Source organism: Ylistrum balloti, unplaced genomic scaffold, assembly GCF_031769215.1.
Source record: "Ylistrum balloti isolate Yb309-2 unplaced genomic scaffold, AGI_CSIRO_Ybal_v1 Utg370742, whole genome shotgun sequence".
In the NCBI taxonomy this organism is placed as follows: Eukaryota; Metazoa; Mollusca; class Bivalvia; order Pectinida; family Pectinidae; genus Ylistrum; species Ylistrum balloti.
Window position 1 is genome coordinate 598,496 of NW_026782437.1, and position 18,841 is coordinate 617,336.

The window sequence follows — 18,841 nt, forward strand, 5'->3', positions numbered from 1 at the left end:
CTTTCTCTAAATATGGCAGCTTGTTGGAGATTACACAGAAGACAAGCAAGCGAACAACACCTTTCCATACAAATTTAAGTTTTTATAGATACATTAATGCCATATGATGAATTGAACTGCATCATCGAGCTATTTCGTCCTTCAAAGTTTCGGTAGTGATGATAAGGACCTTAATTTAGAAACTCAGGACACAAATCAATAAACTCAAACTTAATTGAAAGGAATACAAAAATATAGAGACGAGCGATTTTTTCAGCATTTTGTTGTAGGTATATATTTGTTGTATATTTATGTTGTACAAGGTTTTATATGATTGTATTCTAGATATATCAAATGTATGTAGAGATGGGTCTTTTTCAGTTTACTTACCGTGTCTTTTGCGGCTTTGACCGATTTCTAGTTTCGTTTTCAAAATTATCTCGTGATATATTACTATTAAGTGCTATATTAAGACGACCAGGGTTTTCCAGCAATTCTGCTTGTCCTTTTGAGAGAGGAAAAATGAGAAAAAAGATATTTTGATTCTAAAAAAAACTTTGAAAAATCATTAGGAAGAGTTTACATAAACCGTGATAAAACTTTCACTAAAGTGGAATAAAAAGTCATACAGAAATAATGTTATTTGATCTTAAAAACCCAGCTGGTTCCAAATTAGGTCATGTGTGAAGATATAAATGACATCACTTAGTATTACAGAGTCAACATTGTACCATACTATAAAACCTCACCTATTGAAATGTGATACATGGCGGCCGGTTAGCTCAGTCGGTTAGAGCGTCGTGCTAATAACGCGAATGTCGTGGGTTCGACCCCCACACTGGCCATTCATTTTTGTCATTGATTCATTTTGTTTTAATTATATACTTACATTTCAGAATAACTGCTTTTATAACCTTGTGGAACGTCTGTCGAAAATACACAGGACAATTACAGTCGGTGTAATCGCTTACATTCGACATATAGCAAGCCGTATGATTTATTAAAGTTAGAAAACACCGACAAGAAAGTAATTATAAAATGACAACTTGCCCACCAACAGAGAACAAAGTAAAATATGAAGCAAGTGCGGGAAACGCTTCTATGACGTCATTAGGCATTTCGTCACGGACTGCAAAGTGACATTCATTTTAAGAGATACCTTCATCAGGTGATAAACTACTCTGGTGTTCAAGCGTATTGTCTCAAATGGCAGAAAAAGACCTTGTTGTTACTCTATTCAAAGGAACCATAGACAGTTATGATTTTGATGACAAAACGGTGTGCTTTGAATCTGCGCATGGCAATACTTATTTCCTTTGGAAATCGGCACAGATCTATTTTAATGTTGCGGACCTGATACAATGTGACTTACCAGTTTTAATGCAAGGGTGAATATACCCCTCCCTAAAGAACAATGATATAGTGAGCGATAACGAAACTTGCATTAACCACAACTTGTTTATTACATAACTTAATATTTTTATCTGGTAATTTTCTATTGTATACTCTCATCTTTGAGGAATAAAGGATGATAATAATAGAGGCCGGTTAGCAGAAATGCCTATCAATTCGTCTATCCACGACGTATCTAGGTGTATATATTGTAAGTGTTGTCTATAGCGGCCGGTTAGCTCAGTCGGTTAGAGCGTCGTGCTAATAACGCGAATGTCGTGGGTTCGACCCCCACACTGGCCATTAATTTTATCTCTTTGATCCATTTAAAATATCTTGTTTGACATTGATATGATAAGTCTTTACATTATTTTATATTAGTTATATTTGTCTTTAATTTTAGGCATGTTTGCGTTTTATATATATGCGTTTCTTCATCGAAATAAAACTACACATGTAATATAACTAACGCCAGTTGCCATTGAGGGCACCAAAATGTATGTACCGAGAACGTTTAAAATAACTGCCCACTGTGCCTTTAGAATTTCCTTATAATATCTCTTCTCATCAACATCGTTAGCTTTATTTACTAAAATTAGATCATCCTCAAAAACGTACCTGGCAGACGGGATTCGAAAGTGAATGAATCCATTATTTAAACAGAGAATCAAAAGAAAGAAAGACAGATTATGAGAATGATGATACGGATTATAGTGTAATGAAACAGAACAAGACCAGGTGATCAACAAGAATAAGCGTTGTCAATTTTTTTTATTTTCATCATAATTCTTTATCGTATTTTCCCCGTGAGCTTTGATTTTAGCAACATCATGAATCGAAGAAATGATTCAGCAGTTTTCAAAACTATCTTGAGAGCTATATAACTACTAGGTTTTTACCTCTCCTATTTGAATCTAAACGATGTAGGGACACATGTGTGGTAGCCATGTGGGTATATCATAATTCTAATACCTAAGGCCTTATATCCGTGAATATGTTACATAATTGTGTACAATACCACCATTATTATGCTATTTTGCATTCTCGATATTCCAGGTGTTATGATAACTTTCGGTCTCTGCACCCCTGAAACATATCATGCAAGATTGAAGGTTCCATATGCAACACCTTGTGGACAAGACGAAAGACTTGTTTGATCCTTTGATGTACATCAAACGAAGCTCGCACGCTTCCATCCGAGCCAACAAGAGTGATTTATATAAGTTGGAAAAACTTGCTTTGCAATTGTTGTAAAATAAATAAAGTTTATTATTGTTATAAACAAATCTCGAGGTCGCATAACAGTATATTGTAATGGCTTTGATGTTCGTTGTTTCTCCTTTGTAATTTCCAAAGGAGCCTATCAGCCTGTGCTTGGTCAGCTTTTTCCCTCCTAAATCCAATCAGATTAGTTCGTTTGCGCCTTCTATTTTGCCTGGATATGTCACAGGGGTGCAGATAGCGAAGGTGATCGTAATCCCTGGAATATCGAGAATGTTATATTTCGTGAATTGTGCAGTAATTGTCATATGTATTTTTGACAGACGTCCCACAAGGTTTTAAAAGCAATTATTTTAATGTATGTATATTATTAAAACAAAATGAATCAACAACAAAAGTTAATGGCCAGTGTGGGGGTCGAACCCACGACATTCGCGTTATTAGCACGACGCTCTAACCGACTGAGCTAACCGGCCGCTATAAACAACGCTTACAATATATACACCTACATACGTCGTAGATAGACGAATTGATAGGCATTTCTGCATCACGAGGTAATAGATCACAGGTATTACAACTAGAAAGAGTCCTTCTATATTACCATACGTTGTTAATTACCGCCGTAACATCAGTACTATATAATTAGCTTATATCAACAATCGAATTAGTTATTATCAATACTACTGTATCAGTACGATGTAACATATGGCAGCTATCACTGACTCAAATCCTAGTGACGTGTATCGGTGAACTCTACATAGAACATGGTGACCAGTAGATTGACGGAGTTTGTCGACATACCGGTGAGAATGATCTCCCTCTTGGCAATTATTTACAAAGATAACAGAACAGGCAACAGAGACTTGGCAAAGTTCTCCATTTTCCCTTAACGTTCTAAAATAACTTATTAGACACGAAATGCCCTTAAATATTTGAAATCCAGAACCTTAGAATCGCTTTATCTAAAGCCATTATGACGGAGAACTTTCCACTGGGTAATGTTTTACATTGAAAGAAGACCCATCCTCGATACTCCAGAGGTTACCATCAATTTCGCTCTCTGCACCCCTGATGTACATCAAACGATTATCGACGTCAAAGAACTGCATACTGTAATGGCTTTGAAGCTTGGTGTCGCTCCTCTGTAATCTTCAAAATGAGCGTATTAGCTTGTGATTGGTCATATTTTTTCTCTCCTTGAACCAATCAAATTACTTCGCTTGTGCTTAATTTTGCTATGACATGTTCCAGAGTTACAGAGAGCGAAAGTGATCGTAACCCCCGGAGTATCGAGGATGAAGTAGGCCGACAAAACAAACCCTTGTGATATTCTCGTTTGCAGTATTTACACTTAGAACGTTGCACATGATACTGCAAGGTCATTAATTTTTGCTCGGATTAATTTTCGTTCATATTAGAGATTATCTTAATTCTCGAATCCGTGTATAAATGAACTGTTGAAATAAAGAAAATGGAGTTATTGAGCTAAAATATTTGGCCAAAAAATCAAGTAATGATGAAAGACAGTTTTTTAGACGAAAATTGGGCCACGGGAAAATATGTGCTTTTACAGTAGCTACAGAGGCTGAACATCTATCTTCTCGGTTATTTAAAAATTAGAAACAGGAAATAATGTATACAAAGAGGAAAAGAAACGAAACTTCGACCTAACGGTTTGATAAAATAATATCTACGCGCAATATACCTAAATGCGACATGCTTTACTGATGGTATTTCCTGCCGTTTCGGCTGCCGCTAATATCCTGTCACGCAAGTGGAAAGGACTAATGAACCGATCTGGACGTAACGACATTACACATGGACGTCCGGTTTTGGTCTGTCATCAACTCTTCCCATGGCGTTGAAACATGAAACTAACCGACTGATAGTCGATTTGGGAACTCCGAAGGGAGTAGCGTCCTAGTGTTAAATGCTACCTCCCAGGAGCATTGCAAGAGCCCGTCCTCTGTCAAGTTAGGATAACCGTGTCAGATTTGTGAAAACAATTATTGATTGCAAATGTATTGGCGATCACACGTCTTTGTGATAATCGGAAACCGAGACTAGTTTGATTGAAAAAGAACGCATGCCTTTGTACAGCCACTGTATATTAGTAATTTTGACGCACCAGATGTGGATAAGTTTTGTCATGGATGATGGATTTGTAACATTTATTTGGAGGATTAGGTAAAGTGCCTTAATGTTCCTCTTACTTTTTATACGGCTAGGTATCGGTTAATTTTGTGGATAATGTCATCATTCAATTTAAGACAAAGAAGCAATTCATGAGATGGTGACGATTTATTTCGGGCTCGTTTAGTTATTAAACCAAAACAGTCAACCAAGTTTCTGCCTACCATTACTAAGGTGTACTGTGTAATCTTGATTCGGTGTACTGTACTCCAGAAGTCAGATTAATGCCATGTGGATTTTGAATATTTTATTGTCAGACTTGAGCAACTTCTCCTGGATAAAGTATATTGTATAAAAAAGGTGATTTTCCAATTTCATGCAATAAAATACTCCATTCCAAACGAGAGAAAAATCTTCATTCCCTGGTGAAAAGAGGTTTTTTTTATCACTTTAAGATATATTGCTAATGTCCTGTCTTAACAGAATGTTATTTATTGTTCACACGGATATACAGAGCAGACTTCGACATCAACTGCTTACCTCGACTTTTTCTTTCAACATAATCAACGTGGACAGCCTACCACTAAGCTGTGTGATACTACTTCTCTATATTGAATAAACCGTTTCTGGTTAGTAACATCCCTAACATATGGTGTTAACAGGTCGCATTTGATACTATATTCTAGGGCTTGTATCAAATATCCGTAATAGGCGTCAACAACTCTTGAAAACTTTCAAGAGATGCCGATTGATAAGCGCTATTGGGGCAAGTTTTATGGTAACAATGGATGATATTCCATTTCCTCATGACCTAGCAGACCGCCAACCTTTGTCAAGGGCAAATTCTATATCCCAATGAAGTAGGATATGTTTTATGATCGTTAGTCTGCCTGGTGGTTCCGATTTTGTGTACCTTCTGGCACGAACGTGACAAGTTTACATGGCCGGTGTAGTCGATGAAACAGAAAACGCTTACTCCGTACACCTCATCTTATTTTCCTTGTTTTTATTCCCTAGGAGTCTCCATGTAAATCTTTCGTTTCTACATATTTTGCCATAGTTTTATCGAATTTGAATTGAAGCAAAATTCTGCAAACATGTCGTTTTTTAAAAATGTATTTCTTGTTGTTGCTTTCAAACACTCACAAATACTCTTGAATTTATTGTAGAAGGCCTGGACCTTCGACAAAAATTAAGAATATTAAAGAAATACATTTTGAAAAAGTTTTTTGGCCAGTGTGGGGGTCGAACCCACGACATTCGCGTTATTAGCACGACGCTCTAACCGACTGAGCTAACCGGCCTATATGAAATACAATTTACCTACATAATCATACTAATCAATGATTATAATTTTTACGCGTACAGATGTATAGATGTAAACAAGTGTATTAGAATTATTTTCATCAAGCGTGACCTGTGAACATTATTAATTAACAGTTTACGAGGTGACTCTAATACGAACAGACTATAGATGTCATCACCAACAGAACAGTGATGTTATCAAATACATGATACTAACTGAGATAGATGAAACTTAGGCAACAGATGGAAAATGATTTTTTTTTTATTTAAGTAATATAGATATACACTGTTACTGGAGTAGCCAACCAGCTGTTTCGGAAGAGTGACAGAAGCATTTTCTTTCAGAACCTCGTTGATGTTGAGTTCGAAAGTCACAAATGTTGTCATAATGCTTAAACAAAATCAATATTTAAGGTGTATTAGTCTGTTTTTTAGCATCCTCGGTACTCCAGGGGTTACAATCACTTTTGCTTTCTGCATCCTTGGAACATGTCATGGCAAAATTAAGCACAAGTGAAGTAATTGGATTGGTTTCAGGCGCAAAAAATTCCAATCACATGCGTATAAACTGATGCAACTCTTAATGTAATAACGGCGCTTAATGTAATAATTAGTACAAGCGTTGCAACGGCTACGCTTAATGTAATTAAGTTATTTTTATTACAGTAAGCGGGGCAACTGTTACGTACCACACAGATCACAGTTGAAGATACGATGTAATCTGGCTAAATAATAAAACAAATTTTACACAAACCATTCATGATCAACAAGAGAGATGTGATTGTAAACTTAGAGGCATGTGCCAGCACAACATCCGTATGCAACAAGAACTTAATCATTATATGGTGAAGGGCTGTAAGTGAGTAATAGTATCACAGTACAAACACATTAATCAATTGTACCGCAACAGTATAAAAATTGTTACATGAGCGGTAATTTAAATACAACCACAACGCTTAGTGTAATAATGTATTTTGTATTACTCTAAACGTAACAATTGCAACTCTTAATGTAATAAAGATAAGTTTATTACATTAAGCGTAACGATCGCAACGCTTAATGTAACAATCATTACATTAGCGCCGTTATTACATAAAGAGTTGCGTCATACGCTCATTTTGAAGATTACAAAGGCGCGACACCAAACTTCAAAGAAATTACAATATACCATTATGTGACCTTGGAATTCGTTTGATGTACAAAAGGATTAAACTAGGCTTCTCATCTTGTCTGCAAGGTTTCGCACATGGAACCTTCAAGTTTACTATGACATGTCTCAGGGGTGCAGAGAGCGAAAGTGATCATAATTCCTGGAGTATCGAGGATGTTTTTGTCAATCATAGAGAAGTTACCAGGTGTTCTATTGTACACTTCCATTGACGAAATAAAGGTAGACAATCTAGTGTATATTGTTTGTTCACAATCAACAGTAGTCGATTCCACATGTAGAATATATTAAGATACATGAAATAACACATTACGTTAAAGTGTGACTACTGTATTCGCCTTTGTCTATAGGGAGATTGTCAGAAGTCTCCGTTTAGATTAACAGTTACCAACATCATTGATTCTCATACATTTTAGAGAATCGGATTAGAAAAAAGTTCATTTTAGTATGAAAAAAAAACATACGTCATGATTAATTATATTAAAAATTCTAATGGCCAGTGTGGGGGTCGAACCCACGACATTCGCGTTATTAGCACGACGCTCTAACCGACTGAGCTAACCGGCCTACACTTTGTCTGCACTGTTTCATGCATCTGACAAGTAGTGAAATCGAATTGTGGATCTTGTCTGCAAATTTTCTGATAATGAAAAGGTAGATAATTTCAACACCAAAAATAATCCATTCTCATATAATTTATTACCATAAAACAAGAATAAAATACCAACATATCAACAAAAATGTGAATATCGCTGATACTATCACAACGATGTTATCTATATATCTTTCGGGGTGTGTTAGCGAGAGATGACTGTAAGTGGTCTCCAACCACTGGATACAACATAGACGAACTTTCATTTTCCCACATAGATAGGCATTGCTATTCCTGTTTTTTTTAATGTAGCCAGATGGCTTATAGGGAAATGGTGTTCCATCATTTTTTTTTTAATATAACAGAAACAAAATCAATTACTGGTATTGGTTTCATTAGAAGTTATTAATGTACCGTTGATCTAATATTTCTTATCAAACCTAATGTGTATCTTTAGTTAATAAGATTTACGCTGATGTGGCAAGACATTGAACACTATAAGCAGGTGAAGTAGGATTACTTTACAAACTGACCAGGAAGATTTCGTCACATTAAATTACGCAGTATACAATTGTATGTGTATCTATTTCCATATACGTATTATCTCTGTTCCCATTCCTATATAAAGTTAGTATGTATTGATTTACGGGTTGTGTTGGTCAGCAATAATTTAGCTAACACCGTAAATTCATGATTCAAGATACACGAGTTAAATGGGGTTTTATCAACGGTCAATTTTGGCAGTGGGGTTAAATAGATGACAGATATGGAGGTTTGTCAGAGAAGGCCGGGGAGCGCTGGAGAAAGGAACACCATCTCTCACAAACTATGACTCTGCTTGTACCTAAATAAACTACATGAAAGAAGAAACAACGCCTGTGTGCTTATACTCAATCGGGCCACATAAACCGTACCGGACTATTGAGTGACCGCTTTGACCAGGTAGACATTTTTTTATAAAAATAGCGCGATTTCAACCTTTATTTAGAAGTGTGACGATGTGCATCGAAAATAAAGCTAAATCAACAAAACATAAAATGTGCTAAAAGTGTTGGAGAGTAGTGACTGGGTGAGGTTGCTTTAATTTAAAATATATGTTAAAAACCACGATAGCAACCCGATTTTAAAAGTACAAATATACAGCGTAGGCATAAGGATCATTACATCATGCAAAATTGATCGATATTTCTAATTTCAATCTATTTTTCTCTTCATTGTGGCATAATAAAAAATATAGATACAATAAACGATGTTATCAAAACAATCTTATAATAAAATATATATGTATATACAAATGTATAGTTTCGCTCTAGGTAATATTATCGTGTAACAAATGGACTTCAAATGTCATCGGCTAGTAAAATACAGACACTGTTTTTAAAAACAATCAATGAATCTTAAGCAAAAGACATATAGATGTTCATGATCATCATAGCAATGAGACCATGAGAAAAAAGGAAAATACAAAACCAGGTAGTCCGAAAGGGCAAGCTTCTTCTGGTTCAGCTTGGTCAATTAGTAATGTCGAATTACCACCAGTGAACGAAAAGGTGAGATAATTATAATCTATCTGGAAATGAAAATTTCACAATTATTGATATAATTTATTAATTCTGTATTTTTATTTATAGACAACACCAAAAACATCGTTGAAATATTTTAAATGAAAACTAGAATGCATGATAGAGTCGGTATCAACAGGTATAAGTACTGTTATGTGGAACAACGTTCTGAAACTCTTACAGCCTTTCTGGCTGATGATATTTATGTCTTATTAGATCGTTTACCTTTAGTACAATTTGCCTACAACCCTCGCCCAAGGTTTAACGAACGCATTGGCCTTAAACCAAATCATTCACTACCGGAAATCTTGTACCAAGTTATGTGAAGCCAATATATCCGTAATTTGCGATATTGCAAAGTTTTCAAGGTCGTACATCTAAAACCTTTATCATTTTAGCGCCGTCACAAAACATATCGTTTTTTGTATACTGGTTGATTACTATACATATATATATATATGAATGCCTAATCTTCATCAAAACTCCACGATATCCATTTTTCTTTTTATGTTCTTAAAGAAAATACAATCAGCACAGTACGTTTTAAATCTAGCCAAATCGGTCATTTTTTATCAACAGAGTCGCGTTTTTGTGATGTGTTTATTCGTCGAAGGTATATGAATCAAACTGATTTATTCCAACAGGCGTGTTATAAGTTTGATCTGGTCATTTTGTGACAGTGTGTATTTATGATTTTGATTTTTTTTTTAATCTTGAAAAATAATCGAATTTCATTAATATTGCTATCGACTAGTTACAAATAAACTGGTGTCCTCATCTCGATATTCCATAGTATCTAGTTCTCTCTGTACCTACACATCAAGACATACATAATGTGTCTTTAAAGATAGCGGCACGATTCAAAATATAAACACATACTTGACATTCTTTTTAAATGATTAAAATTGGATTTTGAATGTTGTTGTTGTTGTTGTTGTTGTTGTTGTTGTTGTTGTTGTTGTTGTTGTTGTTGTTGTTGTTGTTGTTGTTGTTGTTGTTGTTGTTGTTGTTGTTGTTGTTGTTGTTGTTGTTGTTGTTTTTATATTTATATCGACCATTTTGAATATCCTCGGCCGCCACTGTCATTTCACGATTTGGACATTTTGCCTCACTGGCGAGTCCTCGAAGGACGAAACAGCTATATGATGCACTTGGATTACTTGTATCTAATTCTGTATTGAAAGGAGATAATCAATTGTGAGTTCAGAATCAGTCGGTGCCCCTTGTGTCTGGCCTTGGCTATAGACGCGAAAAGGACGTCCAATTAATCAATCAATGATTAAGTCTATGTTCTATCTTCTCCATCAGTAATCTTACGAGGTCTTCGACTCTCGTCATCATGCCCTGTTAGTTCTAAAGCTGTATTGAGCCAGAAGTAACAGAAAGAATTAAAACCTTCAGGTACTTACATGTATGTCATACCACTTTGAAACAGTTCCAGAAGCTTGCCATCTTTCAGCATGTCAATTTTCGACGAGCCATTTTTAAATACATTATGAGCACGTGCATGATTTAATTGTAATACGTATGCAAATGTTGCTTTACGTGGCCAAGCAAACTTGTGTTTCGTAAGAGTATGGAAGTAACATAGTTTTATCCAGGTTATCATTAAGTTGGGTGTATATCTTGCTGGCAAACAGCACCAAATACAAAAAGAGATACTGCAGTGAGTAACACAATGTTTATTTTTCCAAAATGAAAAGAAGATTTGATTTAAATTTTCATAATACAATTGATGGTCCATTACTTATGTTAAAATATACAGTATAATATATGACTTAAACATAATATTTACTGTGTAATACATTTTTGCAAGTCTTGAAGAAGTAAAACGTTTAATAAAATATTTCATGAATTTAAAACAAGTGTGAGATTATATTATCATGGAACTCAGAAAAGGTATAAAGTTTGACAGATTTTAAAGCCAGCGGTCCATATCATCAATTTCTGACTGGCGCTTCCTATGAATAACGCCCCAGGGTATATTACACTGGTGACATATATACGAGAATAACCTGGATAACAGACTGATAATGTGGTAACCGTGATGTAAATCAATGTGATCAATGGTGACCAAGGGTAGGATACTAATGGCTATTCACTTCATTTGACTAAGTTAAACTAAGATGATGTAAATGTATGTAAGACAATGAACAGAGTACCTCACTTCACAGAGCAATTATAGGCATTACCATACACATATCGATTCTCCAAATATTATTGAATTCAGTCATTTCCATTTTCTGCCACAGAATTCAACTAATTGATATAATAAATAATTAGGACAACCTGTCGACAAAATGGTCTGGAAAAATATGGAATTTTGTATCTTATCTCGTGTATTTTATTTGTTTATATTTATTTCGTCAGTGTGTTGTAAATAAATTATGGAGTTTATGTTTAAATATAAACAAATTTTAAGTAATGCGACAATATGAACGAGTCTTACCTCCGATTTCGGGTGAAAAGTGATTCTGAATATTGAACTTACGGACAGAGTTATAGACAGAAGAATTCTCTTTTGCTTTTTAACCATGAAATCTTGCCATGCTTAGAATACAATTGATCCGTTATCTTATCGTGCTGAATGACCTCTTACCTAACTTTGTTAATCGATGTTGAAGGCGCTAAAATATATTAAGAGGAAAGTTACAAAGAAAACCTGCTGCTGACATTGCATGGTAAGGGGAAAAAATCATACAAAAATGTTGAGCTGCAATATAGATAATTGTAATACTAAAAATATTATCGTTTATTATCAACATTAAGCTAAATTTATATCAGTCAAAAGTAGGTTTATTTTTCTGCAAACATGCAAGTGATATTTTGAAATTATTTTCTCTAGATTGTTCACAAATCCTGATAACCGAACAATGAGTCAAACTACTCGATACAGCCGTTTCATCCTTCTAGATAATTAACATTGGCAGTGGTAAACTCACAAGTTTAATAATTTATATCAAATAATGTTGTGTATAGACTTCTATTTATAACAACATCTCCATACACATTTTAAAAAAGGGGAAAAGAAAAATAAATAATAAGTAAAAAAAAAATAAATGGCCAGTGTGGGGGTCGAACCCACGACATTCGCGTTATTAGCACGACGCTCTAACCGACTGAGCTAACCGGCCGCCATGCCCCATATAGTCATTTAACTGTGCTATATTCTCAATATGCCAGTTGAACGTGTATCGTATACATCGTTGAGGTTTGGACGTTCAGCAAAGACACTGATTATTTCCTTATATCAATGAGTGTGGATTACATAGCAAAGAAGTAGATTCATTTTTAATCTATTTTAAAAAGGGTTTTTCTATTTATTTTATTGTTTTCCTTAGTTTTTGTCTTCTTAAGATGGTTTCAATAACGATAAGTTGTTAAGAGAAACCACCTCAGCTTGTAATCTAATCCTTACCTGTACGAAATCCTACCTAGTTCTAGATGGGTGAAAGAAAAGCTGTATGAAGCACTTTATTTCATAATTTATCTTATATCCATTGCGTTATTCGTGTTGCGGGTTCGCGTGCTACGTTATTCTTCAATTGTAGACCCCTACCTCACCCCCTACCTCACCCCCATCACTAACCTGGCTACATTCTGGTACTTACCTCCAACATCCTCTATATGAAATATTGTATTGTCTCTTAAAAATTCGTTTTTAAAATTGGTTATTGGTTATTTTCATCACTTAGGTTCTATGTTAACAAAGCATGCCTATCTTTGATAAATTGGAATGATGCGCAATATTTTAGATAAAATAGGAAAGATAAAAAATATGTTTTTATTCCTGATATAAAATGTAAATTTTGTATTTTTATGCCCCCGCCATTTATGGCCGGGGGCATATAGCGTTGCCCATGTCCGTCCGTCCCGTCCCGTCGCGTCCCGTCCCGTCCGTCGCGTCCCCGTCGCGTCCCGTCGCGTCCCCGTCCCGTCCCGTCGCGTCGCGTCCCGTCCCATCCCGTCCCGTCGCGTCCCAAATCAGTATATACCACCTAACAACTTCATTCGGACCTTTCACTATTATTTCTTACAGACATTTTCTAGTTTTTTTCCAAATCAGTACTGCTACACGTACTTGACTAATACCATACCATTAAAGGTATCGTTTTTTTAAACAAATGAATAAACATCAATACTTAGTGAGAGGAAAGTCAAAATCATAGAAGTTAAAATCAAATCCCTTTGACATCAAAGTTGTTTGCTCAAACACTGACAGTGGAGATGTATAGGCCGGTTAGCTCAGTCGGTTAGAGCGTCGTGCTATCGAAAGAAAAACAATGTTTCACTTTTCCGAAAATACTTTATTTGTGATAACAATATTGTATCTGTGATTGACGATCGTGTCTCAGTTAATTTGTAAAACTTTCGTCTGTGATAGTTATGGTTACTTTGTTATGAAACATGTGATTTTTCTTTTTACCTTTTATCTATTATTAATACATGATTATGAAATGATTACACTGTGAGGAATCTCAAGGGCCCCAACCCTTGAGACCCTATTGCTGGGATAATAAAATTTTTATTTTTACAAGAAAAAAAAAAAAAAGAGCGTCGTGCTAATAACGCGAATGTCGTGGGTTCGACCCCCACACTGGCCATCATTCTTTTGTCAAGATTTTGTTTTCCAGAAAAATTCTTATATCTTATATATTTGAATATCAGTGATTTTGTTGTAAAATCTTGAAAAAAGGCATCCACCGTAAAGCTATATATAGCAAAATTATCGCTAAATGCACAGAATCAATCACAAAATTGGTTTCATATAAACTTGGCTAAAGTAAGGTACGATCCACGTCTAAGACATAAATGGTACGTCTAAGACATAAATGTCTTAGACATGTCTTAGGATGGTCGGGTGGCGCAGTGGTAACAAACTCGCTGTTCACCTAGCCGTTCGGGTTCGGACGTGCAAAGGTAAGGGGTCACCTGCCCGACAACGTAGGTTTTCCTCTGGTACTCCGGTTTCTCCCACAATAAGACCCCTCGCGCTCATACATCCGGGTCAACAAGAGTGATTGATATAAGTTGAAATAACTTGTTTCGCAATTGTTGTACAAATAAAGTTTATATTTTATGTCTTAGATTGGACTTAATTATGTTCGTTGTTTTCAAGAAAAAATATTCAATGACATCTCAACAGGATATACAAGTTTATATATAAATATATGTAGGCATCGAACAAAACTATACAGAACCGGAAGTGTTTTCAAAAGACGTACTTAAAAGGCATTTCCAAAGTCTAAAAAATGTTTGACTTCAACAGATATGCCATAATCTTCAAAACACATAACTTGATCAAACAAAGTTTACATTTTAGAGAAAAGCACTCATGAAAAGCAAAACCGCGCCACCAAATGTTGTTTTGCCCAAAATATGATTCTGGTGGTATATCGTATATAATGGCCTCCAAACTTGTTTTATTTGCCAGTAATACACGTGCAAACGTTGATTTAGGTGGCCATGCAAACATTTTGCTTGAGAATCCTTAAGTCATGTTTATCGCTTGATGGCATACGGCACAAGCACAAAAAGAGACAATGCATGGAGGTTATTTTAACAAAAGGAAAAAATAGTTTTGCTAAAAATGTTCATATTGACATTGATGGTCCCTATTGATGATTAAGTGTGTATATCAAATTATAAAACATACACGGGAAATATTTGATGGAAAACCAACTTATTCAATATTCCCTTCATTTGGGACCCAATAGGAAAAGCAGGGAATTTCAATGCAGTGATATGAAAAACAACAAGAAAAAAACCAACGTGTCATGAAAACATCGCTCTGGTTGGTCAAAGTACTGATATAAAATTTATCAAAATGATAAATTCCTATATTTCACTGGCAAACTGAAATGAACTATAAATGATAATAGACACGATCGTGTCATTACACACCAGCAAATAAAACGTATCTGATATGAATAATATTTACATTATGTATCAGTGTTTGAGGTCAGACGGTACACTGAATTTGTCCCTGCGATAATGAAAGTAGGCGATAAGAAAGTAAAACAAACAGTAATTGCTCAAATACCATAAAAACCCTATAATCACGTCACCACTACATGAAACTATAGAATTAATGATAAGGATTGTACTAAAGACAAACAAGTCGGAATTGCACCTTATAACCATAATAATCCAGATAAAGAAGAACTAAAAATAGCCGAAATTGCGTCAGATAATGATATTAGATAGGGATTTCAAGCAACCATTGACATATCTGACTTATACAGGCCGGTTAGCTCAGTTGGTTAGAGCGTCGTGCTAATAACGCGAATGTCGTGGGTTCGACCCCCACACTGGCCATTTTAGATTTTGATATAACTAGACAATGATGACGTCACCCAGGTTATAGTGTCAGTTGAACCATGTCTCATATTTTTCAAAAAAAAATGCAATGTTTTAGCCAGAAATTCTGCATAATTAATGAAGATGTAAACCTTGGATACTGAGATTAAGTTATAACCAATAAATATAAAAAACATAAGTTTTCTACTAGATGGAAGTTGCTTCAGATAATTTTGAACAGGAAATACTTGACGTTTTTGCTCTAGGTGTGTTAGGTATGTTACTTTCATTAAACATTATTGCTTCAATTTTCCCGTTGGAATCTTGCCGGGGACATATACAATATTTGATATACTCACTATCTATAACCATCCTAGATAATTTAGGAGTTACGTTCACTACAGCTCTCTGCTTTTCTGGAACATTTCATGGCAAAATTGAAGGTTCATTGTGCGACACATTATGAATAAAACGAGAAGACTAGTTTGATCCTTTGATGTACAACAGATGAACCCTGGGGTAGCATAAGGACATGCATGTGTATGTTGTATTGGCTTTCGGTGTCGTTGCTTTGTAATCTTCAAAGGAGCGTATCCATCTGTAATTGGTCAATTTTGTTTGTATTCTAAGGCTTAGAAGTGATACAATGTCACAGAAGATGCCATATCATTTAAAATACGTTTTGTCATATAACTCTGAAAAATGACATTTTGACAGGGTTTTGCGTCATACTTATATATATTTAGATTTGTAATAGAGCGGTTCGCCGAGTCGGTTAGAGCGGCTTAACAATAAACATGTTTTTGAAAAAGTTGAAATATAATTTACCTGTTATTAAATATGTTAGTTAATCTTCATCTGTCAAAGACCTGTGATACAAATACATAACAGAACTGCGATTTTTTTAAAATTCTTTGAATGTCTCTTTTGTTCTTATTTTGCACTGTGAGTAACCTCAGGGGCACCAACTCCTGAGGCCCTATTGTTGGGACATGTAATTGTAAATTTTAGGATAAAAATCGACTGGGGACGCCTAAGCGAAACACACTCCATGGTATATTATCCTAATTACACATACGAAAATGCAAAGACATATATGAATATACACTGGATAACAGGCCGATTATGTGATAATGATTTACAAACAATCGAATACTAAATATGAATGAAGGGACTAGTTAAGGTATGCCATCAAAATCTATAATGTATTTCTATATATGTATTGACATACGTAACTGATCGTAGTATAATATAATACAGAGACATATATATGTCTCTGTATAATACCATCGACTGAATTATTTTTCAGATATCACTTTGATGGGCTGATGGGAAAAGCAAAATTTATCAATGGTAGAATTAAATTACTCAGAAATGAAAGGATTTTTGTCTAAAGAAGGACTAAACAACAATAAACCATTGGTAGCGTTTTACATCGAATATAGGTTGATAACATAATGATATGGATGTCCAATTTAGAGTCACTGAAAATAGCTTAAACTTTGTCATACTTGTATATGATTATAAATAGCAATTGTATAGGCCGGTTAGCTCAGTCGGTTAGAGCGTCGTGCTAATAACGCGAATGTCGTGGGTTCGACCCCCACACTGGCCATTAATTTTTTGTCCTGTTAACTTTAATTCCTAATTTAAAACATTACAACGTCATCGAAGCTATAGTGTTAATTAACCTTTTTATTTAATATTTCAAAACAGCCACCGTTTAAGCTGCATAATGAATAATGACCTGAACCTAGGTTAATGTTTAATTATTACCATTTAATGTAGGAAATGAAAGTTTTCTACAAGATAAAAAATTATATCACATCATTTTGGCCAGGAAATACTTCACGTTTTTGCTTTTGGTGTGTTGCTGTCATCATATGTTATTGTTGCCATTGTCCCGTTAAAATCTTGCCGAGAAATGATACAGTATTTTATATACTCACAATATGCCTACTATTAACGAATGAAGGGACTAGTTAAGGTATACCATCAAAATCTATAACGTATTTCTATATATGTAGACATACGTAACTGATCGCTGTTTAATGTAATGTGACCAACTGAATTATTTTTTTTCAGATATCACTTTGACGGACTGTAGGGGAAAGCAAAGTTTATCAAGTGTAGAATTAAATTACTCGTGAAATGTTTTTGTCTTTAGAAGGAATAAACAACAATAAACCATTGGTGAGTATTTACATCGAATGTAGGTTGATCACATAATCATGCTGTGTTCAAATAAAGTGTCACTGAAAATAGTTTAAATTGCGCCATACTTGTATATCATTAGAAATAGCTGAAAATGTGGGCCGGTTAGCTCAGTCGGTTAGAGCGTCGTGCTAAGAAGAAATCTTGTAGTGAATAAAATGTCAAAGGTTGATTTGAGGAATTTTTTTATGTATACTCTTCGTAAATATTTTGACTACGTACAAATTTACTACAAGGTGAACAATAAACCGTTTCTTTTTGCCAAATACATGGTACAGAATAATCACTTGTTAGAGAAGAATAATTCTTCAGAAAGAAATTTAGTACTGTCATTGTGAATTATGTTAACGCAATATTTGAGGGTGTGTATTATAAAGCCTTTATTAGATTAAAGACACATTCTATTTTTATTCAATCTGATGGAATGATAAAATACTCACTATTTCACATTCGAAGAGACCGACATGTATTGTTTTTTTAATGATTATTTGATTATCATATTATGTAAGCTATGATATTGTCATCGATCTATATATGCACTGTGAGGAACCTCCGGGGCACCAACCCCGTAGGCCCTATTTGCTGGTACATTAAAATTAATTTAAAAAAAAAAAAAAAAAAAAGAGCGTCGTGCTATAAAAGATAAAAAAAAAAAAAAGAGCGTCGTGCTAATAACGCGAATGTCGTGGGTTCGACCCCCACACTGGCCATTTCAATTTTCTTGATTTAACTGTAAAACATCATTATAACATTCAATATAATAATTTTTGATTAATTACAAAACACGTACCGTTTCAGTCAGCAAATCCTGTATACCATTTCATCACATCATTTTGGCCTAGAAATGTTTGACATTTTTGCTTTTGGTGTGCTGCTGTCATCATTTGTTATTATTTCGATTGTTCCGTTGAGATTTTGCCCAGAAAATATTTGATATACTCACTCTCTATAATCACCATAGATAATTTAGGAATT

General features: G+C 34.8%; 9 non-coding genes across 9 annotated transcripts; 5 read left to right on the top strand and 4 right to left on the bottom strand.

Moving 5' to 3' along the window:
* Positions 1-750: 750 nt before the first annotated feature.
* Positions 751-824, top strand: Trnai-aau (transfer RNA isoleucine (anticodon AAU)). The gene has a single exon. It is a non-coding gene; the product is annotated as a tRNA-Ile (tRNA).
* A 776-nt stretch (positions 825-1,600) lies between these two features.
* On the top strand, positions 1,601-1,674 carry Trnai-aau (transfer RNA isoleucine (anticodon AAU)). The gene has a single exon. It is a non-coding gene; the product is annotated as a tRNA-Ile (tRNA).
* Positions 1,675-2,994: 1,320 nt separating this feature from the next.
* Trnai-aau (transfer RNA isoleucine (anticodon AAU)) lies at positions 2,995-3,068 on the bottom strand. Its single transcript has one exon. It is a non-coding gene; the product is annotated as a tRNA-Ile (tRNA).
* A 2,887-nt stretch (positions 3,069-5,955) lies between these two features.
* On the bottom strand, positions 5,956-6,029 carry Trnai-aau (transfer RNA isoleucine (anticodon AAU)). Its single transcript has one exon. It is a non-coding gene; the product is annotated as a tRNA-Ile (tRNA).
* Positions 6,030-7,691: 1,662 nt separating this feature from the next.
* Trnai-aau (transfer RNA isoleucine (anticodon AAU)) lies at positions 7,692-7,765 on the bottom strand. The gene has a single exon. It is a non-coding gene; the product is annotated as a tRNA-Ile (tRNA).
* Positions 7,766-12,412: 4,647 nt separating this feature from the next.
* Trnai-aau (transfer RNA isoleucine (anticodon AAU)) lies at positions 12,413-12,486 on the bottom strand. Its single transcript has one exon. It is a non-coding gene; the product is annotated as a tRNA-Ile (tRNA).
* A 1,100-nt stretch (positions 12,487-13,586) lies between these two features.
* On the top strand, positions 13,587-13,956 carry Trnad-auc (transfer RNA aspartic acid (anticodon AUC)). Its single transcript has 2 exons — positions 13,587-13,624; positions 13,921-13,956. It is a non-coding gene; the product is annotated as a tRNA-Asp (tRNA).
* Positions 13,957-15,596: 1,640 nt separating this feature from the next.
* On the top strand, positions 15,597-15,670 carry Trnai-aau (transfer RNA isoleucine (anticodon AAU)). The gene has a single exon. It is a non-coding gene; the product is annotated as a tRNA-Ile (tRNA).
* A 1,523-nt stretch (positions 15,671-17,193) lies between these two features.
* Positions 17,194-17,267, top strand: Trnai-aau (transfer RNA isoleucine (anticodon AAU)). Its single transcript has one exon. It is a non-coding gene; the product is annotated as a tRNA-Ile (tRNA).
* Positions 17,268-18,841: the final 1,574 nt, after the last annotated feature.